We start from the raw sequence: 12,106 nt of genomic DNA, 5'->3' as shown, positions 1-12,106 counted from the left end.
TTTCTAAAAGTATGCAAATCTTCCATCTGTTCATGAATCACCTGCAGACATTATTGAATTGTGGATGTATACGAAGATCTATGATCCCACACTAGGCCTATGAATGAGGTTCTAGAATTTTCATTTTTAGAATATTTCCCTTGGGATTCTGATGTACATCCATGTCTAAAGGGCTAGTAGTGTATGTGTGTGTGTGTGTGTGTGTGTGTGTGTAAAATCTCAATTCTTAAATAGTAACTATAATAACAACAACATACAGGTGATTATGTAAATTCAGTTGAGAAGCACTAAAATACACAGGATGTGTACATTAAATAGACCTTTAGGTTTTATACTTAAAATTTTAAATTTAAAGTATGTACACTAAGAAGTCAACAGTGGTCATTTCTTGTGAGGTATTGAGTGATTTTTTTTGTAATCAACTACATTTTTAAAGAAAATGAATTACATGTACAAAAAAGAAATACATACTAATAACAGGTCCAGCCTCAAAAAACTTTTCAGTGAGCTACAAATGCAATGAAGACACTTAAAAATTCTCATTCATGGAACTCAGACATATAGATTTCACATTATCCTTAAGAGTGGTATTTAGGTCCTGGTTTAATTACCTCTCCTGTAGAGTATAGGGACATTCTTTCTCTCCCTCCTTCCCGCTCTCTCTCTCTCTCTCTCTCTCTCTCTCTCTCTCTCTCTCTCTCTCTCTCTCTCTCTTTTGGTTGGTACCAGGGTTGCTTAACCATTGAGCTACATGCCCAGCCCTTTTTATTTTGAGACAGGGTCTTGCTAAGTTGCTTAGGACCGCGTAAATTTGCTGCAGCTGGCTTTGAACTTTGGCTCTCCTGCCTCAGCCTCCCCAGCTGCTGTGGTTACAGGCTTGCATCACCATGTCCAACAGAGACAATCTCATAAGTCTTGCTTTCTACTTAGTAGAATACAGCAAAAAAGTAATGGGATGTCACTTCTGAGATTACATTATAGAAGATTGTGATTTGTGTCCTGCTAGTAAATTCATCTCTCTCACCCATTCTCCTCACTGCCTTCTGCTGGCTTTGATGAGACAAGCTGATGTTAGAGAGGCACACACAACCAACAAACTGAGAGTGTCCTTCAGGCTACAGCCAGTGAAGAATCATGACCTTCATTTCAAAAGCCCTCAAGGAACTGAATTCTGCCAAAACAACAAAAGGTATTTTGGAAGCAGATCCTTTCTCTCTGTAGTCTTCAGATAAAACCTTGGCCCTGGCCAACATCTTAATTGCAGCCTTTGTAAGACCTTGAGGCAGACTACCCAGATTAGCCACATCCAATCTTCTGTCTCACAGAGTCTCTGGGATAAAAAAGGTATATTTTTAAGCTGCTAAATTTTGGGGTAATTTGTTACACAGCAATATATAGTTAATACACTATCTATAAATGATAATGATGTTTAAAAAACAAAATCATAGCACTGTTTTCACACATTAAAATGGACAGTAACTTAATGGCCAGTGTTCAAATTTTCAATCGTCTCGTATTTTAATCCCAAACTGTACAAATTAACACAAAATTAGATGTCTGAGCAACACCATTGGTCTCATCTTGTAATAAAATTATAGGACTAATCTGATATAAAGCTGGAAAAAGTGTGTGTGCTTGAAAAAGAGCCTCATATGTACAGTCCTGGAGCCACTACTCTGAAAGTCTAGCAAATGCTATGAAAAAAGCTGGTCTCTATTACAGCAAATTATATTCCAAGATTTTATAATTATGTCTAAAGAAATTTAATTGTCAGATGTAATTTAAAAGAACCAATAAAAATAAATAAAAAATAAAAAATTTTATTCTATGGATAAATAAAATTACCTGTGAATATGGTAATGAAAATGTTGCAGATATCTAGTAGTCCAATTAACATAAAAAAGCTAGTTTGCTCTCTTCAATGAAAATTGACAGTAGTGTGAGGGCCAGGGAAGGGCAACTCACACATAACACACGGAATGAATAAAAATAATCATTTGATATTCTTATATATGATATGCTCGAATTCGGGACCCCCAAAAGACCATCAGAGACAAGATCTATGTAAGCAGCAAAGAGGTGTTTATTGCTAGCTAGCTCGGTCCTCCACATGCACACAGCAACTGGTGATGCTGAAAGACCCCGAGCCCAGGGTTTGCAGCAGTTTTATACACTTTTTGGGGAAGGCAGGGACTTCACATACATCCTAGCATCTCTTAGCAAATAATCACACACCGCAGGAAAATCATAAAACAACTCTAAAACATGATTAGTACAGTCACTGGTGGGAACAAGTTGCGTAGGGGTTATTGGTTAGTACAAGAGGGGGATTCATTTGAACTGATTTTTGGTTTAAGCCACGAGGGGAGTATTGCTGAACTACATGGTTTCCCAACATGTTATCAACCACCATAAACTACTGGGAGGATCATCTGGCATCTCAAGTATTTTTCCTGACTCATGCTGATTGGTGGTTGCTAGGGGGTTGCTATGGGTCCTCACCTAGCCTGACTGAGTCAAGGACACCTGGTGCCACAATCTCTCCTGCTATCTGCAGACAAACAACTCTGCAGGGTGGGTATGTGCCTAGGAGTGCTCTGTGGATTTTTCCAAGGATAAGGGCTATGCTCCCTTCCTTGGACAAGCATTGCTCTGAGGTAGAGGCTGGTTTTTCAAAAATAGAGTCACATCAGTTTCTCAATATCAGCATTTTGAAGAAGTCTTGAAAAAAACAGCTAATTATTTTTAATTAAATTTGTCACAATAAACTGTTTAACTCCAGAAGAAAAAAAGTCTACTAGGGGCTGGGGATATAGCTCAGTTGGTAGAGTGCTTGCCTCACATGCACAAGGCCCTAGGTTCAATCCCCAGACATACACACACACACACACACACACACACACACACACATCTGCTAGAAAAAAATACTGCCAGGCTGAAAATGTTGGAAAGATGATGATATAAATCATAAAATTACCAAAAACTTTCATGGGTAAGGGTGGGTAAGTAAATACTTTCAATAAAAAGGAATATTTCTATACTATTAAAGGGAATTTGAGACTGAGACCATAGGATGAACCAACAAGCATATGAATCCATTTCATTATCCAATTGATTGAATGTGGCATTGTGTATATAACTAATAAAATTTTTTTCAAGAAAGCCCAAAGTTAATGGATTAATATAAATGGGTGGAGGATATAATTTGTGGGTTCCATGGACCTCGAATCTTAGAAATGTGAAAGTGCTCTGGGAGCTATGAATTGGTAAATCTGATAGACAATGTACTTGGTTTTCCATTTCTATGGATAAATAAAATTACCTGTGAATATGGTAATGAAAACTTTGCAGATATCTAGTAGTCCAATTAACATCATCTGGAAGTACTCACATGGAGGCACAGCCAAGAAAATGCTGCAGGGAAGAAAATGATAATAACAATTTGCCTGTGTTAACAGGATCGTGGAGATCTTTCAAACGGCTTGAGGTTGAAACAGAAGTAGAAGTCCATGAACAAATTTACAAGATTATATATAGAGAAACTATGACATAGAAGGTACACATATAGTGTAAGAAGCAGCATAAGAAAGAAGGAAAGAGGCAAGAAAAGCACAACACAGAATGAGTTAGAGATTCTGACTATAATATTCAGATTGCCCAGTGAGGAAAATAGATACAGAGCAGATATTAATTAGTAGATGTTCAAGTTAATAAAATATTAAAAAATAATTTCAGGCAATTGGGAATTTATAGCATTGTGTCCTAACAAAACTAGAAAATAAAAGTGTCATTGGACTATCAAAGGAGTAAAATTCACCACACACATTATGACTCAATGTAATCAGTTATTGGAGTTCATGTCAAAGTTTGGTTACAAAATATAGTTTTTACAGCACCAAAGGAAAAATAATAGATGGGAAAATATAAATGCAAGTTTAAAAAAAATATTTGTTTTTTAGTTGTAGTTGGACACAATATCTTTATTTTATTTATTTATTTTTATGTGGTGATGAGGATGGAACCCAGGGCTTCACACATGCTAGGCAAGTGCTCTACTGCTGAGCCACAACCCCAGCCTAAAATGCAAGTTTTTAAAGCACTTTATAGCTATGATCAGACAGAAAAAAAATCATATGCCTGAACAATGAGTGACAAAGGCATTTTTGTACTTATAAATGCTTAACAACTTGGGTTTTCAGTAAACAACTGGTAATGTTAACCTATTTTACTGTGCAAATATTCCTACAACAGTTGATTCTCAGTTACCCACATGATGTCACTTAATGAAGACTTAGGAAGAAATGTGTATAATTGTCCATTGAGAGCACACCACTGCCTTAAAGATCTCCCTCATGAAGTTCATTAAAACAGGAATAATTTCATGTAGGGAAAACAAAAGTGAGGAAAGAAAATAACTGTTGCAAAGGAGATGTAGGATAAGCATGAAGGAAGACCAGATGAAAGAAAAATAGACCAAGACAGACAGAGGCCAGATGTATGCAGTAATCTTGTGCAAAAAGGAAATGTGTGGGGTTTTTTTTTTTTTTTTGTGTGTGTGAGAGAGAGAGAGAGAGAGAGAGAGAGAGAGAGAGAGAGAGAGAGAGAGAGAGAGGGAGGAAAGAAAGGGAAATTGGTTGATTGTCTAGACATGGATACTCACAGGCAGTTTAAAGGAGTGTTTGTAAAAGCATAGATTTTGGAGTCAGACAGACCTTAGTTCAAATTTTGGCACCATCAATTACAAGTTCTTTGACCTTGAATAAAGTTGTTTAACCTCTTCCCTTAGTTTTATTTCTCTCATTTGTAAAATGCACAAAGTGTTTAGCAAGATTCTTATTACATATTAAACTCTCAGTAAATATTAGTTGTTAATGTTGTAAAGTATGCAAAATGAAAAAAAGTTTTGTTTTACTAAAAGTGAGTAGTCTAATATTTCAAAGTTAAGAAAATAAATGCATTTAAAAATGTATTTGTTGATCCCAGAGGTCAAAATTTGGCATGGGAGAAATTGAAATTTTTAAGCACACAGTTTTTTTTTTTTTGCTTCATAAAATACTGCACAATTTCTAAACCATTGCTAATATTCAGTCATTGATAAATAGCACAGGAAAATGCAGATTTTAGACTTCCCTGAAAAACTAGGTCAGTCAACACTGAGTTCACATTCCAATGTTGTGCCAATTGATTGAAGGAAGTTTAGTGGTGCTTTCAACACTTTCGAAATACATGTACTTCAATCCCACATTTTTTAACCCAGTTTTAATTATTCACATTATCTATCACCTTTCTGGCCTTTAGAGACACTTCAATTTGTAGTCTCTAATTTTTATCAACTGCATTTTAAGTGAAGTGATGGTTTACCAAATGATTGAGATTCAGACCAATTTGAGATTCAAGACTATTGTGTTTCATGTATGCAGGTGTAATAAAATAACAATAAGTCATATGTGGTTTTAAAAATTGGAAATGTGACAAATGCAATTAGAGATGTGCTAGATGTGTAAAATACATGCAAAATTTCAAAGTCATAGTACAAATATTAAATGTAAAACATATTACCAACAATTTTTAAAGAAATATTTTTAGTTGTAAATGGACCTTTATTTTATGTATTTATTTTTACGTGGTGTTGAGGATTGATCCAAGTGCCTCACATGTGCTAGGCAAGTGCTCTACCACTGAGCTACAACTCCACCCCCTGTTACCAATAATTTTTACTTTGATCATGTGTTAAACTAATGGTACATTGAATATTTTGTGTTAAACAAAATATATCATTAAAATTAATTATCTTTTTTACTTTTAAAATGTGTTTATTACAAAACTTAAAATTAGATATATGGTTCCAAATATACTTCTGTTCTATAGCATTATCCTAAATCACTTTGATATATACCATGGTTTTAGGGGCTGGGGTTGTGGGTCAGTGGTAGAATGCTTGCTTAGCATATGTGAGGCGCTGGGTTCAATTCTCAGCACTGCATATAAATAAATAAAATAAAGGTCCATTGACAACTGAAAAAATATTTAAAAAAAATGTATACCATGTTTTTGGGCTGGGGCTGTAGCTCAGTGGTGGAGTGCTTGACTCGCATGTGTGAGGCACTTGGTTCAATCCTCAGCAACACATAAAAATAAATAAATATATTGTATATTATATACATATATACACATATATACATATATACACACATATACACATACACATACATACATATATACATATATACACACATATATACATACATATATACATATATACACACATATATACATGCATATATACATACATGTATACATATATATTTATATATACATATATATATGTCATGTTTTTAAAACCAAAAGGTATTTTTAAAAAATTCTGTTAGTTAAAAGCACATATGTTTATTCATATGTTCATTCACAAAGAAGCATAAGGAAGGAATAAAAAAACCTTAATCTTACTAAACATAATTAAATATTACTGTTATCTTTTCTTTTAATTTTTTCAACATGAAACATTCACAAATGGACTCTTGTTCTATAAGAGATTAAATCACTATGTATATACTTATTTCTATGCTCATTTTTAACTTAATTTTTTGGTGCATTATAATTATACACCATAGTGGAATTCATTATGCTATATTGGTACATGATCTTAACATAATTTGATCAATCTCATTTCTCTGTACCTTCCTTTCCCCTCCCCTACTCCTTCTGCCAGATCCACTTGTTCTACTCTATTGATCTTCCTTTTATAATTATTAGCAGTAGTATTTTAGTTAATGCATTATAATTATATATGAAAGAGGGATTCATTGTGTTTTATTTGTACATGAACATAGCAAAATTTGATAGATTTTATTTCCCAGAACTTCCCCATATCCTACCCTCCTTCCTCCCTCTCAATCCACTTTCCCTAGTCTGTTGGTCTCCCTTATATTTTTGTTAGACCTCTTTTTTATTCTTTTTTTCCCCTTTCTCTTTAGCTTCTCTATGAGAGAAAACATTCGACACTTGACTTTGTGGTTCTGGCTTATTTCACTTAGATGGATTTTGTATATTCCTCTAGGTGGATTTTGTATGTTCCATTAACCAGCAAATGACATGCTTTCATTCTTCTTTATGACTGAGTGAGCCTCCATTGTGTATGTGTATGTGTATGTAGGTATATGTGTTTGTGTGTGTGTGTGTGTGTGTGTGTGTGTGTGTGTGTGTGTGTGACATTTTCTTTATCCATTCGTCTGTGGATGGACACCAAGGCCGGTTCCATAACTAGGCCATTGTGACTTGTGCTGCTGTAAACATTGGTATGTATGAATCACTATAGTATGCCAATTTTTGTTGTTTCTAATCTTTGACCCACTTTGAGTTGACTTTTGTGCAGGGTGAGAGATAGGGATCTTGTTTCTTTCTTCTACACGTGGGTATTCAGTTTTCCTGGCACCACTTGTTTTAAAGGTTATCTTTGCTTCAAAGGATGCTTCACTTAATAATCTCAGATAATATTTTCCCAACATCTGTAATTGTTTGAAACAAAGTTGTTAAATGGATTAACAAATTGAATACAATAATAATAGAACTGTGAGAAGATATAGTTGACTATAAATAATGCTAAGACATTTCTCAGCATAGAACAAAATTAAGCAGAAAATAACTCATTTTCTTACATAAAAATAAGCTTATCTATAGTATAAGTAATCATGGTTGAGTTCTGGTGAGAGCTTTCTTCTGGGTTTGTGGGTAACTTCCTTCTTGCTTTATCTTGATAGGCAGAGAAAATCATTTCATGTCTCTTTCTCTTTTTGTCAAAAAAGAGGCCCATCAAGAAGGCCTCACCCTCATGAGTGAATCTAGTCTTAATTACTTACCAAATATAAATCCCAGGCATACATCCAAATATAATCAATTGGGGAATTAAGGTTTCAATATATGAATTTGGGGGGGATACATTCAGTCCATATGAATCAATAATCAAGAAAATTCAAATTAAAACAAAACATTTTAAATTATCAAGTTGGCAAATAATTTTATTAATAATAACAGACAACATTTATTGACCACTTATAATCTACATGCTTTATATGCTTTATCTCATTCAATACCCTAATCACACAACTTATATACCGATACTATTATAAAGAGATTGATCTATATAGCCAAAGCCACATCACTATTAACTTGTTTGTGGAGATGGAATTTTAACACAGTCTGACTTCTGAGTTCATGGTATCATTAAAAAATTATACCTAGAATTGAGGATTCATAAAAATGGGTACTCTCAGATATTGTTGGTGTGAATGAGAATTGGTTCTATTTTCTTAAATGTAGTTTGTGAATATGTACTAAAATCCTTAAAACAATTTTATAACCTAGAAATTCTATGCCTATCACTACATCTCAGGTGAAAACTCATACACATGATCTGTATATGAACTATGAAAATAACAAAGTTTGTAAATACGTAAATAATGGAATAATAGGATGTTCACTTCAGTGTATTTGAATCCCCAAAAAACTAGGTAATACCTTAATACATATAAATAAGAGAAAATATACATACATTAAGATGAAATAATACTTTAGAAAACTATGCAGCCATTATAAGAAACGTATTTATTCTGACCAAATGAATTAGAAAACTATGAAATATTATTATATCAATTATAAATTTGAACAAGTAACTTTAGCTATATGTGAAGGATAATTAATTGCCTGAAACTGGATTAAACATTAAAGAAGTTTATGATGTCCCATAGCAGTAGGAGCAGAAGTAAGTTGGACAAGTCTCAGGGCTGAGTCAGCAACAAAATTATGTCACCAAGGACCCAGGTTCCTTCCATTTCTGGTTAGCCTCTGCCATGCTTGGTACCAGCTTCATCTTAAGGCTGTATGTTACCACTAATGTTAACTGGCACTGATCATGGTGATTGAAGCTACTTTCCTTTTTGTTTCTTTCCCCAGAAGAGGGGAAAAATCATTCCCAACCATGGAATAAACAGCTATGTCTTTGACCTCAGTGGCCACTGTAAGATTGTTGGCTGTTCTTAACCAGTATCTGTTCTCAGGTAAATTCCCAGTCATGACAGGCTTGGAATAATTAAGATCAGTCCCTGAAGTGAGTGGTGAGCTGGGATACAAAGATGGAGGGATTTGCATGTTTGAATTTCTATTAAGGACAAAGGAAGAAATTGATATTAGGTGATATTAGGTATCATATACTACACTGGGAGTCTCACAAATACAAATTTCTCAGGACTCTGTGAACCTTCAAGAAGTTTTTCATGGGAAGTGAAAGATAGCAAGAAGATACAATCAATAACCTTTGGAAAGAAGGGAAGCAGGACATAAATAATTGTAGTCCAGAAAGTGCCAACTCTGTGGGATGGGGGAAATAATGAATATGATTCATCAAAAGTTCCTCAAATGAAAGAAATCTGAGGGATCTCTGGTACTCTTGGGTTAAAAAATAAAACAAGGGGTAGTTTCTCCAGGGTCCAACAAGTTCTTCTCAGTAGAGCTAAGTGGATGTTATGTTGGTTTGTGCCTATGGGGGTGCCCAAGAAGGAAGCCAGTATGGAGCAGAACTAAGTGAAGAGAAACCCAAAGAGATAAATTGGCCTTTATAGACTTGCCAATATTGTCACATACATGGAACCTTTCTTCCTAGAATCTTGCCTTGCTCCATGGACCTGTACTGGATATGTTGGGTTCATACTTTCATCTGGGAGTAGGTAGAAATTTGGCATTGAATGTCATTGCACAACATCCCTGAAAAGCAAACATTGGTGTCTCATCTTCAAATATGGCAGGGTTTTCAGGCACTTCCACTGACATTGTCTGTTCACTTTATAGCTCATGATATCCACCCTAGTCAGGCTATTCTCATTCTTTCTTTGCCCTTTTCATAATTCCTCTCCCTTGAAAGACTCCAATCCTACTATCTAAGAAGGTGTAACTCAGATCTTTCTTTTCCCCAACAGCTTCTCTGGATATATAGATCCTCTGCTTCTCTGACTCCTATTGAGCCAACAGGACCTCATAATTTTTAAATATATTTTTCCCAGAAGTTGTTATACACAATAGTGGACATGTCCAGGAACTTCATATTCTCTACCCTCATTCTCAACCCCTGTTGTCTTGAATCATGTTTTATAATTGTTGCTTTAGTCAGATTTTTTTGGTGCTGCAACCAAAAGACAAGATCAATGAGAGGAGGAAAATTTTATTTGGGGGGCAAACAGTTTCAGAGGTCTTAGTCCATAGACCACCAGCTCCATTCCTCAAGGCCCAAGGTAGGACAGAACCTCATGGAAGAAGTGTGTGATGGAGGAAGGCAGCTAGGAACATGGTACCAGGAAGCAGATCTGGAATGATCCCTGGAGAATTTCCCTTCCTATCTAGTCCCTACTTATCATTTCACAGCTCAAATGAAACTTCCTTCTTAAAGCTTTACTGACAATTTCTAGTTCCACCATTGGTGAGAACTTTCCTCTCTTGTTTTCTTCCAAGGCATATCCTTCAAGTATGATGTTCTGATGCAGGTAGTATGAAGACTTTAAGGAAAGAATACTTAATATCAACAGGTGGCAAATGTGTGTGCTAGAATCTTTTGTGTCAGTAAAATTTCCTATACACTTTACTGCATACATGTCTATGTTTATTATATCACATTTAAAAGTAACCGTTGGGGAGAATATTGAAAAACAGGTACTTCAGTAAACTATCGGGGGGCTTAAGCTTCAAAATACTTTCTGAGGGCCAACAATATTCATGGAACTTGGAGCTGGGGTTGTAGCTCAGTGGCCTAGCATGTTTGAGGCACTGGGTTTGTTCCTCAGCATCACATAAAATAAATAAAATAAAGGTATTTACAATGAAAAATATAAAAAAGCATATTCATGGAACTTGATGGGGATACTGTTGATGACTGTGAGATTTCTTTAGAAGTACAAAATTCCCAGTGTGTTTCAACAGGAGCAAATTGGCATTTTGCAAGGGCAAATTCCTGTGATGCATAGAACATGTTTGTTTCCAAATCTTAAAAATCACTTGCCATCAGCCAATTTTGGTATGGTGATTCTGTGGAATGCTATGTAGGCATTAAATGAAAAAAGGTGCTTCTACATATGTATAATTTATGGGTGAATCTGAGATGATAATAAAGTAACTGTTGAGGAGAATGTTGAAAAACAGGTACTGTTTTTGCACCATATTTAACTATCACAGTCATTTTTATTTTTGCTTCAGTTGGAAGAAAAATCTTAAATAATTCATCCTGACATTACCAAATAAACTGCTTTTCACAAGGGAGGAATAAAAATTCTTTAAGGGAATCTTACTGTTGTGGGGCAGGTCACTCAGAAAACACACCAAGACCCAGTTTTGTCCAAATTGAAGAGTCTATTACGACCAGCCAGGACTGCTTCCTACAGGACCAAGTTGTCTCTGCAGAAAACAGACTTGAGCCTCAACATTTTATGGTATTTATAGGCAACTACCACATCCAGGTTGATGTAGCTGCAAACAATAAGATATAGAAGCTGAATTGGGCAGTTAGTGAGACAATGCAATGGGTACATTGGTATTTCCCATGGGACTTTCCAGGTTGGCATAGCAGCAAGCAAGCAGAAGGGAAGTGGTCAAAATGACCCTAGTTCAGTACAAGTTAGAGAATGGTTACTAACATGTAGACAATCAATCTCTGACAGAGTACATTGCCCAAGAAAAATGGGAACCAAAGAGAGAACAATTTTACATTGTATAAGAATTATCATTTTGTGTTGCCAAGTATGCTATGTTAGGTAATTATTAATGGGTACAGAGGCTTGGCTTTCCCATCAGAGAAGCATTTCTTACATTATAAGGAGTCTCAGGGCAAAATGGATTCTGTTTGGTCATTGCCCATATAGCCTGGCCCATAATATTACCAAGCTTTGAACTGAATATGTTACATTAACTGTTACATATTTTAAAACACTGATAGCTTTCATAATTACCATTGTTTTAGGGCTTCTGTTGACCCACGGATAATGTTCCAAGTTTTAAATAAATGCCACAGACACACACACAAAAATAAACCTAACAATAATTTTAAAAAGAAATAGTAACAAAAGTTTCA

Source organism: Urocitellus parryii, chromosome X (genome assembly GCF_045843805.1).
Source record: "Urocitellus parryii isolate mUroPar1 chromosome X, mUroPar1.hap1, whole genome shotgun sequence".
Taxonomy (NCBI): Eukaryota; Metazoa; Chordata; class Mammalia; order Rodentia; family Sciuridae; genus Urocitellus; species Urocitellus parryii.
Note: the sequence above shows the minus strand (reverse complement) of the source record.